We start from the raw sequence: 21,497 nt of genomic DNA on the forward strand, positions 1-21,497 counted from the left end.
CAATTTGAGCAAGTTGACCTGATGACAAACTATTTTGGCAAGGAATGCTAAACAAAAATCAGTATTTGACTCAAACCTGTGTGTTCTATATGTATTAGAAACATAAAAGTTAGTTTGCAAACTGGGAAAAAAATTGAGATTTGCTACAGAGTTGCCAAATTGGGTTAAACAAGGACTTCAGCATTTCATGTGGGGCTAATCTCTGTACAAAAGATAACTCTAATCCTTAATATTTCTAATACTGGATAAGAGTGATGAGTTCAAAAGAGTAAATTCTATCCTTAAAGCACTGTAGGAAGAAAAGTTACAGGTCTCATTGCATTTGAACCTTTTGATGAACACAGAACCTAGCCATAAAACCACAATTCTTAAAAATGAATTAATATTTTCTGATCCTGGAACACCCTTCTGATTACTTGGACGACCATTTTCTCTAGGACAGTAGATAACTTTATTGCTATAGAGGGCAATAAGTAGATAAAATAAAGTACAATAGAGTACAATCTTTCCAAGTATTCATTTAAACTCCTCACATTCAACAGCTTCCCTGTTATCAGGCCTTCTGCTTGTTCTGTGACCCCTAGCACTGAGACTTTGCATCACAAAAACAACTGACAAGATCAGGAATGTGACAAGACAATCATTACACTTTAAACTGTGGTTTGGATGCTGTTCCAAGCACAGATTTGGGATTCCTGGAAGAAGTGATGAGTCCCACAGTACCAAATGTCTTCTCCTTCAGTCCAAAGTGCTGAAAAAGATCATCCACAACGCCTTAGATGATTCTACTGTTATGAAAATACCCAGTGATGTAATGAATTCTCATTTGAAGGAAACAATTCTCAGAAAACTGCATTGGAGTTTCATAACAGAAGGAAGTGAAGTGGGACCAAGTGAGAAGGAATGTAAGAAGACTCAGAAAAAGAAGTAAAATCATTTTCCATCTAATAAGGCAGTGACAACACCTGCACATTTCATAAGAGCTTCATCATCTTGAATTTGCTTCTCAGAATGTGAGAAATGTGAGGCTCCTGCTCACTTTTGGAGCTCTCTGACAGCCTCCCTCCTTAGCAGGAAGGAGCCATTTGTCAACCTGAAGAATCCATTTGCTCTTTTTTTTTAACCTTCCTCTGCAGCACTTACCAATTGTCTCGCTGCATAATCTCTACAGACAGCACAATCACAGTGTCCCTCTGCTTTTAGCATTGCTCCTGACTTCCAGAAACACTGTGATCCAGCTGTAATTTATGATACATTCTGCATCTGAAACCAAATGCAAATAGAGATTATAGGATTTCTCGTTTTATTTCAATTCCAACATTTAGCAGAGTTTTCCTCTCTGTCCTTATAATACCATTTGACCAAAGAACTTGCATGTGAATTTCTTTTCTGATAGGTAATTTATTAGTCTTTATATTTTCATGCATTACTTCCACTGTGTAATCTGAGGTTATAATTGAGATCAGGATCATAATTATACTTTCACTACTGAATCAAAGAAAAAAAATCCATGCACTATGACAGTTATAACTAGGGATGATTTAACTTGGGAAAATAAGTCTCTTCTCAGAAACAGAGCTAAAGGAAATTTGCAGCAAAACACCATAGAGTAATATAATTTTGCATAACTCAGAATTTAAGAACAAATGCAGCACTAGCCTAGCCTTCTTCTTCCACTTGTCAGTCACTCTCTACATCAAACATTTATTTTAATAACAATCCAAATGAGGAGGTGATTACCAAAGCACAGAGTTGAGGTAGCAAAGCACAGAGCAAAACTATCTCATGTCAATTTTCAAGCACAGGCAAACAGCAACCTTGTCATTAAGCAGGGCCCCCCACTATGCATGATTGACATTAATATAATATTAAACTGCCAGGTGATGATTTGCTCTATTAAATCTTCAGAAAATTCAATTTAATGTGGAAAATTGACAGAGAACACATTTGTTCCCCTTGACAAACATTTGCTCTTTTCTGTTCCTAAATCTGGAGTTTACAGACCTGTCTGGAGAAAGAGACAGAGATGGACAAGAGAATTATTTTCCAGGTCACTGGGATGTAAATTCAGTGGAACGACACCCAGTGATCCACCCTGGGCTCTTTGCTCACGACTTTTGCATCAATTTAACATGGGGGCAGAGGATGTGCCTGCTATATTAACCACAGATATTTCCCCCTGAACAATAAACATGTTTGTTTTAGTTCAATTGTTTTTTCCTTGAACTAAAATTCTGGGGCAGATCTCCATCTGGCATTCTCTTGTGTAATTCCCTGCTTTATCCCTTTATATGTGAGAAGTTGGATGTCTACATTTCCTGGGAGGGGTAAAAGGGAATTCTCATGCAGCTCCCCGCTGCTCCTACACAATTCTCTTATGTGAATGTCACCCTCTAAATTCCTGTGGATAATATACATTTCATTTCCTGTTTTAAGGTCTACTACATCTGTGAACATTAACACATCCCAGTAGTTTACTCACTCCATTAATCAAGTGCTGAAATTGCACTGGTTAATTCATGGAAATATTTACACAGTAATTATCTGCGGCTCTTGCATCATAAAATTTTACCAAACCAAAGATTTTTTTTGTTGTTTTTAATATATTCAGGCACTCGGGGTTTACCACTGTGACTCAGCCTTTTCTGAAGGAAAGCACAGGTCCATCACAGAGAATATCCATTTTCTGAAGCAAATTTGGTGCAATTGGTGTGGCAACTTGAAACAGGACAAGTGTTTCCTCACACACTCCAGTCATTAATGCACCTTTAAAATCCAGGCTGTGCTTTCAGCTTCCCTCAGTTTTGGGGATGTACAGATTTACATTTCAGCTCCACAATTAAGATGCAACAAGTGCCTGCTACTTTCTATCCCACCTGCCTTGTAAGTAAGTCAGAGTAGCAGCAATTGCAGAAAATCAGAAAAACTGTTTGGAAAATTCACAAAATAGCTGATCACTCATCCAGGTACTTTTTACTTACACAGACTTATTTACACCCAATAAATATCACAAAAACATGTACTTTAATGGCGAATAGACCTAAATATTCCAAATTCATGTGAAAAAAATAATTATTTTCCAGTACCTGAAAGGTTACCAGAGAAAATGCACAGGTTAGGTTGTACCAACAGCAGCACTGTGAACCTATTGCTCCAAGCTAACATTGTTGCTATCCCTGTGTCATTAAAAACTAATCCTAACCACAATGCTCCATTTATATCACTGCTTTTTCAAGTTGGCTGATGACATTAATTAATAAAAATCTACCTTACAACCTGATGAATTGTCAACCAGGGCATGTTCAGCTCACTTCTGTTCTTACATTGCTATATCTAGATTTGGAGAATAGCTCTCAAGAGATTTTAAGTGTAATTAATACCTCTCTTCTTCCTGAACCCGCTTTTCCTGTTGGAGATCAGCCTTGCTGAAGATTACCTCCAGCAAGATTCAAGAGATTCAAGCCTAAAAGCTCTCCAAATCTCTACTAAAACCACAAAATACTTGTCAGAGTTGGGATTTCTCCCTCCAAAAAGCCAGAGTTTTACTTCCTAACACGCAATGATTTTATCATTCCCATTGCAGTAGAAAACATGTCAGCTGCTGCAGGGAGTTCCAGGCAAGATATATATCTGTACATTACTTTCTCCTTATTTCCTTTACTTCATACTTGATTGTGAGACTTATTGGTGATAAACAGAGAAGGACAGTTCCCATAAAATCAATATAACTTCTTGAAAAAACATTTCCTGATACAGGCCATGTGTTCAGAGTCTGGATCTGTTTTGGGAATAAAAGCTTCCACCCAAGGGTTATTCTGCAAACCAGCTCCTGATACTCAAGCAGGATAAAGAGGGGACAGCTGTTTTTGAGGGCAAAATTGCTACAGTTCCAGGTTTTTGTTTGGGTGATTTTTTTTTTCTAGAGTCAATGTGTTTCTACCATTGCATTTATACGTTTGATGGACTGAAAAGCCTTGGAAACCATAAAGGTGGAGAAAGATAAAGCAGCTGAGTGCAAAAGTTATTTTTTGCTGGGACACTTCAGTCTGGAAGTGGCTCTTTTTCCTGCCTTAAAAAGGCAAAAGGCCAAAGTCCAGTTTTCAAAATCAATGAACACATTTAGAGCCCAAACTCTCTATGGAGTTCAATACTCCTAGATAATGAATTTATTTAGATAATAGAAATTCAGTCCTGGGGGAGTCATCTACTTGTGCAGATAGAAAGTCATAAAGAGCAGTGGGAAAAAAACCCTTGTCTTTAACATTATTTCCCAGAATGGTAGTATAGTGTTTTCCTTCTGTGACCTGAAGGTAGATTACAATAATTCCGTTTTCTGAAGCTGTGACATTTTTGGGATGGTTTTATTTTTCTTTTAGTTTTTATATTACATTTCTAAAATATGCAAGATCCTGACATTTGTCAGTATCTAGATTTTTTATAGAGCATTTTACTAAGAGCTCTAAGTTAAACATACTCTTAATTTACTCTTCAAAATTTCCTTCATACATGGAGTTTTAAGCAGTATTTTTAACCCCAAAATTAAAACTGACCTGGCTGTATAGAAAAAGACTACTAACATATAAATTAATTATTTTCAGAGAGGAAATTGGGAGAAAAAGAGACAGCATTACTTCAAGTTATCATTTTCTCTTATAGAAGATCAAGAACAGTAATCATATTTTAAATTTGTTTAAAAATCATATTTCACAGGATCAAGATTGATTTTAGAATTTAAACAGAAAACCTTATTCTTGTAGGTGTTTCCAGAAGGACTGCTGAAACCATAACACAATTTTTGATAGTTTGATCAATACCAGTTTGAGCAGTGATAAAACTTGCTTTGCACCAGAAGTCAATTTTGTACACAAAGGAGTGAGCTCAGGAATTTTCAAAATTATTTTTGCTATAATAAAAGTGTTTTACTCTGCCACTTCAGGACAGATCGATTGGCAGACATACACCATCTGCTTCTGTGAAAACCAGGACAGAAAATATATATAAACCTACATGCTGAGGTTTAAACAATAATCAAATGAAAGTTGCAATAAAACACACTGAGCACTTTATAAAATAATTACTTTTCAGACAGTGTATCTCAGAATAGTCTTTCTGTCCCTTTTCTGGGTGTCTTCTGTTCCTTGCTGCACTGCCAGTCTAAAGCAAGTCTGAAGTTGTCAGTGCAGGACAGAACTCACACAAAAAGGAGAGATTCTTCACAAGAGAAAGGCATTTGCTTCTTCCTCCCCAGGAAGGTGGCCAATTTTAGACAAAAATCCCAGGCAGCAGAAACTTTCCACACCGTGAAGAGTATCAGACACAGAGCACAAATATATTTCACATCACAAGGCACCTTTCAGAGCTGTACAGATATTTTCAGAAAGAAAACTCAGGCTTCTTTACCTACTAGCATTCAGAGGAAATTATTTTTCTTACTTCCAAGTTTCTCTGTGAAAATCTAATCTATTCCACAGTGCCGTGCTGTTCACATGCAATGTTTCATGTGGAGTCTTAGATGGGTCCCTCAGCAATTATTAAGATATGTTGCACTGTTATTCAAAATGACATGAATTATTCTTGTAGTATCATAAGCCTGAGAAATTCTCCCCCTTTCCAGATTTCTCCAGGGGACACGATCATTTGCATTTTGGCCTCAAAACTCAGATCTTGCCAGGCTGGAGGCGGAGTTTCTGCAAAAGGCAGCAATTCTCAACCACTGCTCTCAATAAGCTTTTATTTTGATTTCTAGAGAAACAAGTTCCACACCAGGACTCCAGCATCTTCTGAATTAGTACAGTTTTCTCTGCATTCAAAGACTTAAACCAGCAGAACAATTTTCTCCTTCATTTTATGGACAATGTGAACATTTGGTTTAAAGGGTAGACTGTTACTTCAAACATGAAGGCCACCTTGATCACAGAATAAAAAATGGGATACCCAGAAGACTACATAAAGGAACATTTCTGCCTGCAGACAAGAACTGGAAATATGGAATATATAAGAGCTACTGGTTCTATCCTTTCAGCTTGAAAAGATATCTTACGAATTAGAATTGTTACAGGAATTTCCATAACAAAAAACAATCGGGACAATGCAGGGTGGTATGGTAAAAAACCAGTGAGGGTCCAGGACAGTGGCAACGTTGCAGGAGATGGCAGCCCTGGCTGTAGGACCCCATGGGCACAGTTTCATTACCAACCCCACCAAAACAGTGCAGCAACCAACATCTGAATAACAAAACCAGGAGAGTTCCATGGACCAGCCGCAGGAATGACATGCCCAGTCCACAGCCACCCCTGCACAAGCCACTGCAAATGCCTTATGGCCAAAGAAATTTTAGTGGTGCATTCTCCTGTACCCACTGCTTTGCAGCAGTCAATAAGCTTTGGACATTCCAAGTGACATTCCTCTCTCTGGAGAAGTGGTGTTTGCACAGTCCCAGTTCCAGAGCTCTGATCCAAAAGCAATCCCATCCTGAGAGTCAGTGAGGGGGCTACTGCAACAGAGAGGGCATGGAAAAGATAACTTCATAAATTACTGTGATAAGAATGTCACTATCACATTTTGAAAAAAAAATCATCTATGTTGAATTCTAAGTAATATAATTTCTATGTCTTGCTCTGGATTTAGTCTCCTATTTTCATGAATTTACATGAGATGTAAATCTGGCATATTTAAAATGACTGCTGCTACAAAGATGATGAAAGCAATGTATAATGTCGTTGTAGAGACGGACACAACATATACCTAGCAACGTATCAAAGGCTTCTTCCTTTATTCTGTGTTCCCCTTATATACATTTCTTAACAAAGCATGCAATTAAATCACTGGTCACAATAAAACTGCTCATCATGTTCATTGGTACAAAGCAATTTGAATCAATATATTTCACAACCGTTTACAAAAATCTTTACATGTATTCATTCTGTTTCTCTAACTGGAAATATCCCTTGCTTATCTCTCTTCTCTCAGTTCCCATGCAAATGACCTTGTCTTCTTCCATTCAGGGGTAAACACGAATTTTATCAACTTCTTCTGCTAATTCAGTCTTTTGGCTCACAGACCAGCTGTCAGCCCACTCCACATATAAAATAAGTTTGAGCGTCACTTCCTAAAATCAAAGAATTGCTGTTTTGGAAAAAACAGGGAATCCAAAAAATTCAAAAATCCCTTCCTTTTATCCTGTAGTTTTCATAAGTTTAAATTTAAAGAAATTTCAAGACAGGATTGTATTAATTGGTCACACTTGGAGTACTACTTTCAGGTATTTCAAGTGTCTCCTGCATCAGTTCATCAGAAATTTTGAGAGAAGAAATGAGCTCATTTCCTTTGGCAGCTTCACTGGGGATCTGTAGGTGTCCACGAGCAGAGCTGTGCCTTTTGCCAGCTGGAGTCTAGACCTGGCAGAAAACTCATAATATATGAGACAAGAGAGATCTGGGATGTTGTTCAGGCATCCTGGGAAAAACTGAGGTTGGGTTTGTGCTGCTGATTAGCAACATGGATGTGACAAACAGCTCTGGCAAGGGGTAGCAGCTCTGTGGATACCTCAGGATCTGCACGCTCTCCAAACCATCCTCATCAAGCCAGAGGCAGCCTGGGTTTCTTTAAGGATGATACCAAGAAACACAAACCATGTTCAAGGCTTGTGATATCTAGGACTCAACTTCAATCAGTAACTCCATGAAGAACTGCATGATAAACAGGGATAATCCTTGGGAGAAGTTTTGGTGAAATACTATTTATATTCAGAGGGAAAAAAAAAATCATATCACAACACTTGGAATGTCATTTTTATAAATTGCATATTTCTTACAAGGTATTTTTCCCTGCTAGTGTAAGGCCTGATATTAGAAAACAACATGCCCCTTTTCACATTCAAGACAATGCTCAAAGCTAGAGGTAGTTTTGCCACCTAAGAAGCTCATTTTAAGCTATTTAAAGCAAGTCTCACCTGCGACATGAATACTTGCACCTTTATTTCAAAAATTAATGATTGTGCCAGAATAGTTTTGTATGTTTTTGAATCTCATTTCCTTCTGTCTCAAAATCAGATTAAACAGGTATAAACAATAAAAAAAATCTCTTTAGATCAGAGCAAAGGTTGGAACACTGATTTTCATTTGCTTTGCAGCTATTTCAGTAATTTTCTTTGTGTAGTTTCTAAAGTGAAAGTGAAAATTCTTCTCTTGCTCACACAAGCAGGATGTTGCTCAGGCATCAGCTTCCACAACTGCAAAAGGAAGAGAGGGGTTAGGAAAACTTCCATTAAGAGCCAGAACTTTTCCTTTTAACTACAATTCCATGTTGTTAAAAAGAGCAAAAAAAAAAAAACAAAAACTGTGAGCACTGCCTATAAACTAATACTGCAAGGCAAAAATATGAACAATTAAAAACCAACAGCAGCTGTCTGCTGACTGCTCCTCATGGATTATTTTGATGGCCCTTAACAAGGACAGGACCCTGGAAAGTCAACAGGAGCAGGAATTGTCAGGTGGGTGGTGAAAAGAAAAACTCCCAACAATATGGGAAATGGAAAACTAACTGACTGAAGAATTTTCTCTTTGTCTCAACTGTATTTTCTTCTTGAGATCTCTAAGAAGCAAAAAGATCATATGGGTATAAACATCTTGAAACAGCAGAAAATACAATCAGAGAAGTGCAATTCTTCAAAATATCTTGAATTGATATTGATTTCAAATTAACTCCCCACACAAACTCCCCATGCACCCCAGTAACAGATATTCAGTGAGATGCCACAGAAGGCAAAGAAGAACACATAGATATGTGAAGCAGGAATTAGGATGTGCTGCTTATAGACTTAGACATATATGTTTAAATACCTCAGTAAGAATAACAGATCTTGACTCTTAACAAGTTCTCAAACTCCTTTAATAAACTAAAAATACATTTTGAATGTAAAGAAAATGAAGAGTCTCATAAAGCTTTCAAGGCACTAAAAGTCTCATAAAATTTTCAAAGCTTTAAGAGCCCACCTCTAAGCTGGAGTGACTGTGCTTGAAGAAGGGAGCATTGCCAGCATCAATATTGCTGTAGCTTAGTCCTGTGAATCCTCTGTGGTGTGGGAAAATACCTAAAACCTCTAAAGACAGCGAATAATAAAATATGTGACCACAAACTATTTCTTGAGATGGCTGCACTTCCTAATGATGCAGTGATGAGAAGTGCCTGAGTTAACTACCATGCAAAAAAACCTACAAACCACTCATAAAAACTATATAGATCCCATTAGAAACAAACAAACAAACAAAAAACAATCCAAAACAAAACCCCATGCTAAAAACACATGAAAAGACCACTCTACATCCACATGCTTCCTTTTCTACCACGTCCTACTTGCAACATCCCTCATAAACTTCAAGTAGGGTTTCTTTTGCCTTTATAGATGACACATTTTGTTCAGTTTTCTTTTAATGCTACTTCTATCTGATAGATGAGCTGGTATAAAGCTTAGTTTTATTTCTACTTACAGGAAAAACAAACCCAAACCTTTGAAAATAATATTTCTCCTAACCCTGGGCTTTCAGATAAGCTCAAAGTTCCTCCCACAGAAGCAGCAAGTGCTGAACTTGTTCTGCAGTCTCAGAGATGTTTTTTTCCTCCTAGAGCAAGTTGGCCCCTTTGTGTGCAGCTTTATTTTCCCAGGTATCATCTGCTTCCACAGATGTGCATCATTAAGACTGGAAGAACCAACAGCAATATTTCCATATAATTAAACATTTTTATGTGGTACAATAGGTATGGCACAGAAGCCATGAAGTGTCTCCCGACAGGAACTTTGCAGCCATCAAACACAATATGGTGTTTTTGGGAAGCCTGAATTCAGACTTCACATGGAATGGTGAATGGGTGCTGTAGAAAAAATTAAGATCTATTAGCAGGGGATTTAAATCCAACAGTTACATCCTGCATCTGTGACTGCTTCTGTGATCAGCAGAGGGAACACACCCCACAGAGAAGTCCATAAAAATGAGCATTTCACTAATGATGTTTCTATATATTTTTGTGTGCAACCTTAAAAAGCTTTAAGCCTCTTTAATTAGGGATGATGCATTGAGGCAATTCAAATAAGTAAAAAAATTAGGAGGAAAACTAATATATCTAATTGTTTGTACTGAATTTCTAGCAGTGTGTTTGAATGGGCAGTTTCAGAAATGAATTTGGAATATTATTATCTCCTTCAGCAGCATCTTTTCAAAACATATGACTCCAGTGTGCCCACGGCATGAAACAAAGAACATTTTACTTTACTGCTCAATTAACACTGCTCAGGTTTGTTTCTTAAGATAACCAGTGAGTTTAGGATGGCAGGTACACATCTTTCTGTTTCAAGAGGATATATTCAGGCTTTAATGTATGTGATCCAACTGAATACAGACAGAAATTCACATTTTCTACCTAGCAATCATCTTTGCAGGAGGTCCATGCTTTGTCCCCAAAGCACAAAAGATAAACTGATGAAAATAGCAATCTCTTGCAGAGGATGAGGAAATTAACACCTGGTATTTACAAAACTTCAAAAGCAGTTAATTCCTAGCTAGGCACAAGTTAAACATACAAAAAATAAATGCCAGGAGTTGTGTACAACACAAATGCTATGATGGAGCTATATGGATGTCAGCTTCTGCTATTAGGAAACAATTTTTTTGATGGAAAAAATACTACTTGAGGGTCTAAGCTGGAGGAAAACAGCAGGGAAGAAAGCAAGAAGGAAAACCAAACAAAACCACCTGGAAGTAAGAGAGACAACATAATGAAATACCATCTCTTTTCCTGACATTGAAGAAAAGTAACAAGGAACGGGACAAATCTAATTGTCAAAGCTACTTTTTTTGAATAATTTTTTCTTTTTAATTAATAATTTCAGTGCAGAAACACCTCTGTCCTCATAAAACTATTTAGGATTTTGTAGAAAAAGAATCTCTGTCTTTTTTAACAATGCCTTCTTTCCTTCCTTTAAAAAAAAAAAAATAAAGAGTAGTTACAAATACTTTTTGTTTAAAAAGAGTAGTTACTTTTCTTTCAGCCACACTTTTACCAGTTCTCCAGTGTTCCTGGAGGCACAGATATGTTCAGCTGTGAAATCCCAAAGAACCTCTTTCAGAAAAGAAGGATTCAAAGCTGATAAGCAAAACCCCCCAGAATTCTTAAAGATAGTTCACAAACTAATGCTAATTTGTAGACAGGAACTGCATATAGAGGCTCTGATTCTTAAAGGACTTTGCTGTGCCAAACCAAAGTTTATTTCTTAGTTGAACTGAAGGCAGAACTACTGGAAAATTGGAAAGCTAAAGAGATCATGCGTTGTAATTTGGTCTGATTTAGAGTGACAGTACATTGGAGGGGGAGGCATTTCCTCATTCATGAAATCCCCACATCTAATTTTGTCAAGAAGTGGCTACATCAGTGCTGTTGGAACTCAAAATGTCTCTCAGACATTTTTAGAGGTTCCAGGCCTTGGTCAGAAGCATTCTAGACCCTGGCAGACAGCTGGAAAAAGCTGTGATTTTGAGTTTGAGCCATGGAATGAGTTACCAACTTTGAAGGTGGAACAAACAGTCACAAAGGGTTAGATAGTATAGTAAAAGTAGTTACAAAACAGAGGGGAAATTTTTTTAGTATTGTACAGGGGGATTTTAGCACCTGTCCAGGGGGGTTTTTACTTTGTACATGGGGGTCAGAAGTTCTAAGATGGAGGAAAGTGGGCTGATCCTGTTCTTCCTCCTTCTTCTTCCTTGCCTCCATGTTCTTGGTGATGTTGGCACTCACAGATTGGTTTAGAGTAGAAAAGCACTTTGTAATATAGGTCGTAGGTATTGGGGAAAAACTATAAACATGTAATATGTAATATATCATATAAAAGACAGCAGCAGCCCTGGGCGGGGGGAGAGAAGAAGAAGACACAGACAGAGAGGATGTCAGGGTGTGTGTGTGCCTCTGCCTGGGCTGTGAGCAAACCACAGCAGCCCCAGGAGAAAATCTTGTAGATAACTTGCAATAAACAACCATGAGACCCAACAACAAGAGGCTGCAGAGTTTTTCTTTGGAAGCACGGGTTGGAGTGGAGACTTTCCACCACACGAGACCTCAGACCAAGCCCAGGGTCCTCACACAGTGCCAGCCTTGCTTCAGCTCCTGCAAGCAGAGGGATGCCTGCTGCATATCCCTCTCCCCACAACTACAGAATCCTCCCCTTTGGAGCTCTATCCAGCTTTCACATGTGGTTTTTAAATGCTGTTCTATCAGTACAGACTGCAGAGCAAAGCCTGTCCTATGCCTCATCCTGACAGGAGATGCAGCTTTCCACAGGCTGCAAAAATCCTCCTCTGGAAAAACCAATGAAGGTCCTGGGCAATAGGTGGTGAGGGGCTCATTTGGTGTCTGCTCACAGCTCTGCCCCTGCCAGCACCCCTGTGACGTGCTATTAACTCCTCTCTCCACCTCTGATTTAGGGCCACTCCACCCCAGCAGCCAATTCTTCATGTTTTTAAGCTCTGTTTTTCATGGTATTGATCCAGGGCAAGAGTTCAGGCCAGACCCCTGATCTGCCCTCCTTCCCTTGTGAAATCTGCAGCATCTTTGGTGCACTCAGCTCCTTTCCACACAGGAGCACCAAACTGTCACACACTCATCTTGTCCTCCTCCAAAATCAGCTACTTGGCCAAATTCATCTGCAAATAAACTCATTCCCAGAACTAGCAATTTTTAACCTACCTTCAATTATTTTGCTTTAAAATGTCTCATCTTTAACTTCTTAAGGATTGTCAAAATTATTCAGCCACTATGGAGGCATTGTGGCCCTAATGCCCTGAAAGAGGGCAGGTACAGATCAGATACTGGGAAGAAATCAGGAATAAAACAAACAAACAAAGCTAAAACTATCCATTCTGGAGCAGTAGGGCTCAAATCAGCCCCTAAAATGAAATGCTGTCCTCATGCCATTGGCTGTTCCTACTCTTTGCTCCTCAGTTTTGGTTTTGATTCACCCTCAGCATCTGACATGCTGGAACTCCTCAGAATTAATAAATCTAACATTTCCCCTCCACTGAAAGGCTTTATCTCACCACCTACTGTGGGCAAACAAGTTTCAACATGAGAACCCTATCCATCACTGTGAGAAAAAGTGAGAAGAATGTGTGTCAGGGTAGCAGGTGTGATGCTCAATATTCTCAAGGAAAGCTGGGAACAGAGATTTTCATTTTGAGGACTGTGCCTCATGTTATGATAGCTCAGCTCATTATTTTTTCAAGCTAATAGACTAATCAAAATTCCATAATCAAGGAATCAGACATAATGCCAAAATGAGAAGTGTTACACTTCTGAAGAACAAAATGATCATAAAAATTCTCTCACTTTGTTATCTTTCAATCTTAAAAACCATTAAATTGAAGGTCTATTTACCTTTTAATATGGAATATTTATTAAAACATCTCACTACTTACATTTTCTAGATGCTTGTTTTTCAAATTTCTGTTAAACATTTTTGTATAAAAAATAAGTTTTTACCCTTATATCTCAAATAAAACCACCATGTAGCAGCACAGGGACATATCAGCTACCCTGCGAGATCACTATGTTTAAATGCATCAAAGCTACTTAAGGAGCTCTCCTCCCAAAGAAACAAACATTTTTAACTCATTTAGCCACTTCTGAAAATTTTATGACTGCATATTCTCAAGAGGGATGAGAGAGATAATAGAATTTGGATCCCCTGATTTGTGTATTGTTCTCTTTTTTAAAAGCTGACACCCCAAACTAGATGACAATCAGCATAGTCTGCATTTCTTGTTTTCCTTTTGTTTTCCTTTTGTCTCTTTTGTTATAAAAAGCTCTTTTAAATAAATCCGTTTTGATTCTCATAAGGCATATAAATTGAAAACTTCTTGGCTTGTTTCAAGAAAATACTTGAACTGAGCCAATAATTCCTTAGGGAATAATTTATTTGACTAATTTTGCTATTTCTCTGTTTACAGATTGTTTGTACAGATGGTACAGCCATAGGAAAATCAAACCCTGATGCAGTGGGAATAGGGAGAAATTGCTAAAATATCACAGATTAAAACAATATCTGTGAATTCATTACATCAGCTCTGTAGACTTCTGTAGCTGGAACATGATTCCTGTACATAACTCTTCAGTGGCTGAACGTAATAAAGACTTATTTTCTTGGGGGGAAAAAAACTGGAAAAAAATTGCATTTTCATTTAAAACTTCAGATTTCTTTCCTCTTCATTTAACATCATAGCATCACAGATCTTGAGCTGATACAGGTCACTGCAAACTCAAGTGAAACCACAGTGATGATTCAACCAAGGAAAAACAAATTTGTTTTTTCTCCATGTGACATGGTGCTTTACACATAGATTGGGCACCAAACTTTCATCAGGTTGGGAAGTGTTTAGCTATGGATTTGATCCCCACTTTTTTATGGGCTTTTCTACTTTTGCAAGTTACAACTTTTAAAAGAATATTGACAACACTTAGGCATAAAAATAATAAAAAAACCTAAATTAAAAATTAAGTGAGAGCCACAGAGTAACTTTCTCTAACCCAACAAAGGATTGCATGGGCACACAAGAATTGGCTGAGCATCTCCCACCCCAGTTTGCATCTTTCAGAATCCCCAGTCTGCATCTCCCATTGCTGTATTTTGCTGAATCTCTCTGCATTTCTATTGAGGTTTTACTACTTAATTTCTATCCTACACATTGTTCCCTCTCAGAAATTGATATTAAGTTTCTGGTCATGTTAAGAACAAGTTTGTTAAGCTGCCTGGAAAAGTGGAAGATCCTTTCCTTAAAATCCTCATCCATTCTCCTCCCAAGAACCCCTGGTTTATCAGGGATAACACCTACTCTCTATTCTATATAAAGCAAACAGAAAGCTGAACAATAAATCCTGGATATTGAATACAGAATATCAAGTAAATAACGGTATATTTAGGGTTTTAAAGACTAGAGAATCCCCTTTCTATTCAGCAGGCAACAGAAGTTTTTCCAAATATATGTGGTAGCATACACAAAGAAAAAAAGAGAGCCTTGAAGGAAAAAATCTGTCAAAAAGGTATTTTGGTATTGAAGTGATCAAAGTCTTAACAGGATACAGAGGTTTAAGTGTGCTGAAAGAAAAAAACAGATAGTAATATTTTGTAAGATAGAAGAGAATCTATAATGAGGATTGTTTTATGGCATTAAATAATACGACAGACTGACAAAATACTATTCACTGAAGGTAGTCAGTAAATTGGTCCCATTGGCACTATGAGAATGTTTTAGTGATTATGATGATGATGTCTGAAAACATTCTGGATGTTCTCAGGCAAATAGATACGAGGTAAAATGATGTTGCATTTGAAGGCAGAGGAAGTTTTGCTATTGGCTTCAAGGAGTTAGGAATTCACTCAGGAAATCTCACAACCAAACTTCAAACATGAAACAAATCTGCCTCTTTTTTGAGCAGTTTAATGCCACTGTAATTTCACTTCACACAATTATCCCAATTTACATCACTCTATACAAGGAAAAAATTATAACTCAACCCATAACAGGCTGTACCCACCTAGTCCTGAGCAACACCTTATCCTACTTGTGAGATTTTCCCAAGCAGCATTAGGGAATGCCTTACCTGACATCCCACGAGAGCTGCCATAGCTGTGTGCATCAAGAATATTTGCATGATTTAATTAACAAAAATATGTAAATTATTATTGATGCTTATTACCATAAGGTAACATTATACAGGTCCTAAAAATACACCTTGAGTGAAAATAAACACATCTTAAAAGTTTTGCAGGAATCTAATGCAATAAAACTAGATAGCAATGGTAAGCTATAATAATTCACCATTCTCTCTTTAATTGAGTCCTGCTGGGTTGATATAATGGATATCTATGATCACATGGTGTTCTAATGAAGGAAGTAATGTGATCTGAATGAAAAGTTCAAATCCTAGATGCACACAGATTTCCAGCACTATCCTAGAAAGCCTTAGCACCTTGTCCTCAGGTTTTTTTATATGTGAACATAATATTTTATTTACTTTACAAGACTATTATGTAACTGAACTAACGTCCACAAGAACTCTGCCTAAGGTAAAAGAAGTATTGCACAAATACACATCTAATTTAAGGAGGAACTGAGCCTTTTAAAAGGAAAAAAAATCAGATGTCTTCCACTCCAAATTCTCATAGTTTGGCATGAAAACAGTACCTGGAATAAAAGCAATTTGAGATTCCCAGAGCTGCCAGCTTGATACCAGAGGGGTAATCAAGGCCCCCAACACATGCACAGTTCTTATATAATTTACTCAAAGGCAGATTATATAAATAGAGGAGTGAAATTCACTGATGGTACAAAAGTGGAATCAAAGGCAGGTAAGGGAAGGGCCAAAGTCAGAGCAGAGCTGAAATCCGTAACATTTGGAGAAACTCACTAGCAGTGGTTCTGCAAGTTTCACATAGAGATCCTAGAGACAACAAAATAACAAAAAGAACACTACAGAAACTAAGTCAAATGCCACAAAATTGGAACAGAAGATAAAATTTGCAGTAGGACCTACATGAGCAAAACCCCCAAACTGCGATCAGAATGGTGCTGATCCTTACTCATGTCTTGTCCTGCCCATTCTTCTTCCTGTGTAAAAACACTCAAGTGAATATTTCATAGACCCTGATTCCAACCCCTAAAACAGTCAGACTGTGTACAGAGACTTCATGACAATTAGAACCATCAGCTCAGATTTCTGTTTGAAAATGAGCAGCCAGAATGACAACGTTGGAGGGGTTGGTCAAGAACTGCAAAAAGCCCATGGGAATTTTGAATGAGAACAAATTGCAGGTTTTAGCCTGGCAGATTAGAAAATTTGAAGCTGTAGCTCCAATTTGATGCAGAAATGTATTTTTTATCAGCTTTTACGTGGTACTTTGCCTTCCACTTCCAGTTTGCTGCATTGTGTAAAGCAGCAACACCAATTACCTTGACACCATCACTCATCTGGAGTAGCATTTCCATGGCAGTGCCACTGCCTGAGTGTGGATAACAACTGGGGGCATCTCTGAAACACTGGGAGCTCTGCAGCCATGTAGAGATTATTTTATTTTATTTTATTTTATTTTATTTTATTTTATTTTATTTTATTTTATTTTATTTTATTTTATTTTATTTTATTTTATTTTATTTTATTTTATTTTATTTATGGACAGGTCAATGTGTGATCACTGAGCAATGAGCAGGGGGACACTTCCTAATCTGAAACACCAAGAAACACCAAAGTGCAGTTCCACACTTGGTCCTGGATGCATGTGGAGTTACGAGTGAGAAATCCACACGTAATAAAAATAATCCACCTGTAATAAAAATAGCACTCACAGTCCTCAGTCAGCAAGGCGCTTTTCAATATTTAACCTGGGTCTACTCCCACTTGGGTATGATTTTCATAATTACCTGCTCCTGGCTTACTCTGCTCCTGCTGAAATCAATCACTGTTTTCCACTGACTTCAGGAGGAAAGGAGTTGGGTCACTGTTGAAGTCTTTACAAATTGCAACCTTACTGCATCAAAATTTTTAAAAATTAAAATATTCAGTGTAAATCTATTGAGATCTTTGTAAAACTGTATTACAGTATTTTTCTTAAGGACTCTAGAATTCTTTTAGAGACTGAAAAAAATGGCAGTTTTCTGTTTCTACATTCCCCAGCAAAATTAAACATTTTGCAAACACAGAAATAATACTACAGAGTGTACCAAGGTGATATTTTCAGCAAATTCAGGTCAATCACTCGCATCAGTAATATCAGTTATGCAAGACAAGGCAAATTTGAAAAACACAGGCAAATAGAGAATATTACAGATATTATGCAAATAATATTTTCCCCCAAAATGTAACAGCTATAAAACTTAACCTGAAGCCATATTAATCCAGTCCTCATAAAGAACTTATGGAGTAAATACAAAAAAACTGATAACAATGATACTCTCATTAGCAGACCTGGGTGGCAAATGATACAAATTTTCATGTTGAGTTAATTCATTTATTCCACCTGCTGAGGAAAGACTAAAATGAGTTTGAGGCAGATTGATCCTATTGAATTTGAGTTAAATTAAACTTGGTGTAAAGCTAAAATGACAAAGCTCAAGTCATGCTGGTATGAGTGGGGTCTCATGTGAAGAAAGCTAAAGTTGATCAATAAAACATAAATAATTCCCTAAGAAAGGGAATCCAGGTATTTAAGAGGGATCATAAAATGATAAAAGACTCAAGCCAAGGTCAGAATAGGTTCAGGGCAGTCCTGAAACTGAGGTGCTTGACTGCTCACCTCATCCCTTCTGCCCAGGAGCTGCCCAGCATCTCTTTATAGTCACCAAAAATCAAAGAAACATCACTTTGGGGAGTTCAAGTTGCTCCATTTCCATGGGTGGTGGTTTGTGTGTGTGTTTGGGGGGTGTCAGTAGATTGTTGGCTTGTTTTATTGTTGTTTTTCAGAATATATATTCTTTCATTTAGGTGAACTGCAAGCTTTTTTGTTTGAGTGGAAATTGTTAGTGGCACAGACACCTCATCTAAATGAAAGTTGTTGGGAGCAGAGTTGTGCACATTTCTGCAGAAATTAATTGAAAATAAATCTCTCTAATTTCGTCCTACCTCTTGCTGTTCATCTCTGTAATTCAGAGCCCTGACTGCTCCTCACAAGTGTGGAGAAGGACTCACTGGACTTTAATTTCTCAGAAGTGACAACACAGAAGTGACCCAGACTTGCAGAGCAGTAAAAAATTCACTTCACAGACTTGGACCAGATGGTTGCATGTCAGAACAAGGTAGTGCAGCTTTGGTGTAGAAGGGAGAGCAGCAGGTAAGGCACAGTCCAGACTGCTGCTGAGCAACCAGCTCCATCAATGAAGTTTAGTTCATGTTTTCTAGAAAAAAAAAAAAAAAAAAAAAAAAAAAAAAAAAAAAAAAAAAAAAATCAGGATATTTGGAATGCTTAATAAATTTAAACACATTATAACATACTTATTTTTACCCCCTTGATCTTGTTCCTTTTTTGCCATATTCTCCATGGTTCTTTAAGAAGTTTTTTTGCAGTGCTGACATTTATGGTGACTTCTCACTGCACAGCACTGGGGACACATCCTGGGACCCCTCAGTCATGGATCTGGCAGATTTCCTCCCTCATGTAAATTCAGGCTCCCTCAGCCAAACATCATCAAAAATTCCCTTCTTTCAGAGCACCTCCAATTGTGCTGTGCCCACCCCAGCTCCCAAATTCTATCCCATTAGTTTAACACTTGCATTCTTAACAGATGAAAAATTTTGTTTAACTAGTGCTGTTCATGAATCTTAACTACATGAGGCTTTTAGTGTAGTAAAGACAAAAGCTGAAGCAAAACCAAGTCAGCAGGGCTTTTCCCTTCTGGATTGCACAAGAACATAGACCTCTTTGGTAATAAATTTAATTTGACAGCTGCTAAAAAATTTACCAAGCTTGACAGCATGCACAGAAAGCAAAATAGGACAGAGAACTGTGTGGGCTTCCCTGCTAACCCCAAAGAAAAACAGTTTATTTAAAAGAAATTATATTTAATTATGTTTGTTTGGTAAGCTTCAAATGAGAGTTTTGCTGGCTACATTCTGCTCTCCCACAGATACTATTTTCTGTAGTAATTTTGTAGACAATGTATTCTGAAGAATAAATGAGGGTTCAGTTTGAGCAGGCACTGGCTTGCATTTGGAATATAAAATACACCGTCTAGTCAGGAGAAATAACTTCTCCTTTTCAGACTAAGATAAAGCACAAAAACAGTGCTTTGATGATTTCTACAATGAATGTGGAGAAATGACTGAGAAATTCCAACCTTCTCAGAGTTTCACTTTCAGCTACAAAAGATTTGTTTGATTTTGAACATCTATGGATCGGAATCCATCTCACTTTGCTCCCTAATGCTTCCAAAGTGCTAATGGCAGCACAAAAGACTCTGGTGGTTCAACACAAATGAAAACAAATTGCAGGAGCTGTGCCCAAGTAGGAAGTGACAAGCTGCATGTCAGACTAGAGCCAAATGTTTACTCCGCTGGCGCTCGGGGCCCGTGGCTGCATTGATTTGTTGGACCTGCATTAATATTGCTGAGCTCATCCCAAAGCCTTGGCTCCAGCAGCTCTGGAAGGAAACAGCCCCACGTATTTTAGGGAGAACATGTGCTGTGGAGCAAAGCCTTCAATGGGATTGAATGAAATACATTAATTTTGGTTGGAATTGAAACGGGATTTTGAACAGAAGAGAAGGTGGCAACTCGCTGCTGTCCCAAAGGGGTGACAGAAGAAGGTTTCCTCATTATGTAAAGTTAACCTTCATTTTTAATCACCTTTGAAACATCACTTTCCTTCGATGCTTGTTTGGGTTTCTTTTTGTGCGTGCTCAAAGTGAAACATTTTGCAAGAATTATGGCTGGAAAGAGCCATCCTGAGCAATATTTCTGTCACACCTTAAGAGGGCACTGCAGAATGCAAAGGGACACAGCAGGAATGGGGAATGCAGCAAGTCTCTTGACAGGGTTCACTGGAAAATTTAACTTCTAATCTGTAAGAGAGATTTGTTCTCTGGCTGATAGGAAATAAATCATACCCAGCACTGCAGACCAAAGCATCCCAGACAGATCATCTGAGCATCTTTAGCATTCTTCATCTACTTTCAGAAACTGATAATTAATGGCATATAAAAATTCACTTTACTACACATGCAACTGCCATATATTCACTTTAGCTCATCATGAAAAATTGTTGTTTTCAACATCCCTCAAGGATGAAAAGTGTGTTCCCATGAACTGCTTTTCCTAACTAAAAACATGCTAAAAAATGACAATTTCCTCAGATCCCAAGGCAAATCCATTTCAGTCATACTTGTGGGTTATTCTGGAAAAATGGCATCTTGAAGTTTTTTATTTTCCCTTAAAATGAATCAATTCCTTTAAAATCTTCAAGTGGAGAAAGTGTAGTGATTTTATCAAATATCTTATTTCTCCCTTTCTTAAATGTCTGAAGTTATCAGCAAATGAAGGAAGACTTTACAATGTATCTCCTCGAGCAATTTCTGCTGCTAAAGAATTATCTGAAACAACTCTTGCAAAATATCTAAAATCTGTATTTTCAGAGGGTGAATTGGATTATCAGTAAAAGACACGCTATAGAACAATTGAAAAAAAATAAAGTCCTTTTAACACACTAATTGGAATATGTTCACCAATTTTTGCCCGGGTATGGTTTCTTTTTTTTTTTTTTCTTGACTTCAGGAATGCATTTCCATCTAAGAAAAAACCATTTAGGGCATTCAGCACAAACCCTGAATTCTGTGCTACTGCAGGGAAGGGTTTTGTCCTTAGTGCCCATCAGGTGTGGTTATTTTTGTGCCTTCTGCATTTGTAGTGGCAGACCTCGAAGAAACTCCTTGGAGCATCACTCTGCCTCACTGTCCCAGCTGTAACTGTGT

General features: G+C 37.7%; 1 long non-coding RNA gene across 1 annotated transcript in view; it reads right to left on the bottom strand.

Annotated features, from left to right (window-relative positions):
• Positions 1 to 17,880: 17,880 nt before the first annotated feature.
• Positions 17,881 to 21,497, bottom strand: part of LOC146765824 (uncharacterized) — a 63,267-nt gene continuing 59,650 nt past the window's right edge. Inside the window, exon 2 of the long non-coding RNA XR_014949323.1 lies at positions 17,881 to 18,929. This is a non-coding gene — a long non-coding RNA (uncharacterized LOC146765824). The remainder of the gene's footprint in view (positions 18,930 to 21,497) is intronic.

The sequence above is a fragment of the Lonchura striata genome, chromosome 18 (assembly GCF_050655825.1).
Source record: "Lonchura striata isolate lonStrDom1 chromosome 18, ASM5065582v1, whole genome shotgun sequence".
Classification (NCBI taxonomy): domain Eukaryota; kingdom Metazoa; phylum Chordata; class Aves; order Passeriformes; family Estrildidae; genus Lonchura; species Lonchura striata.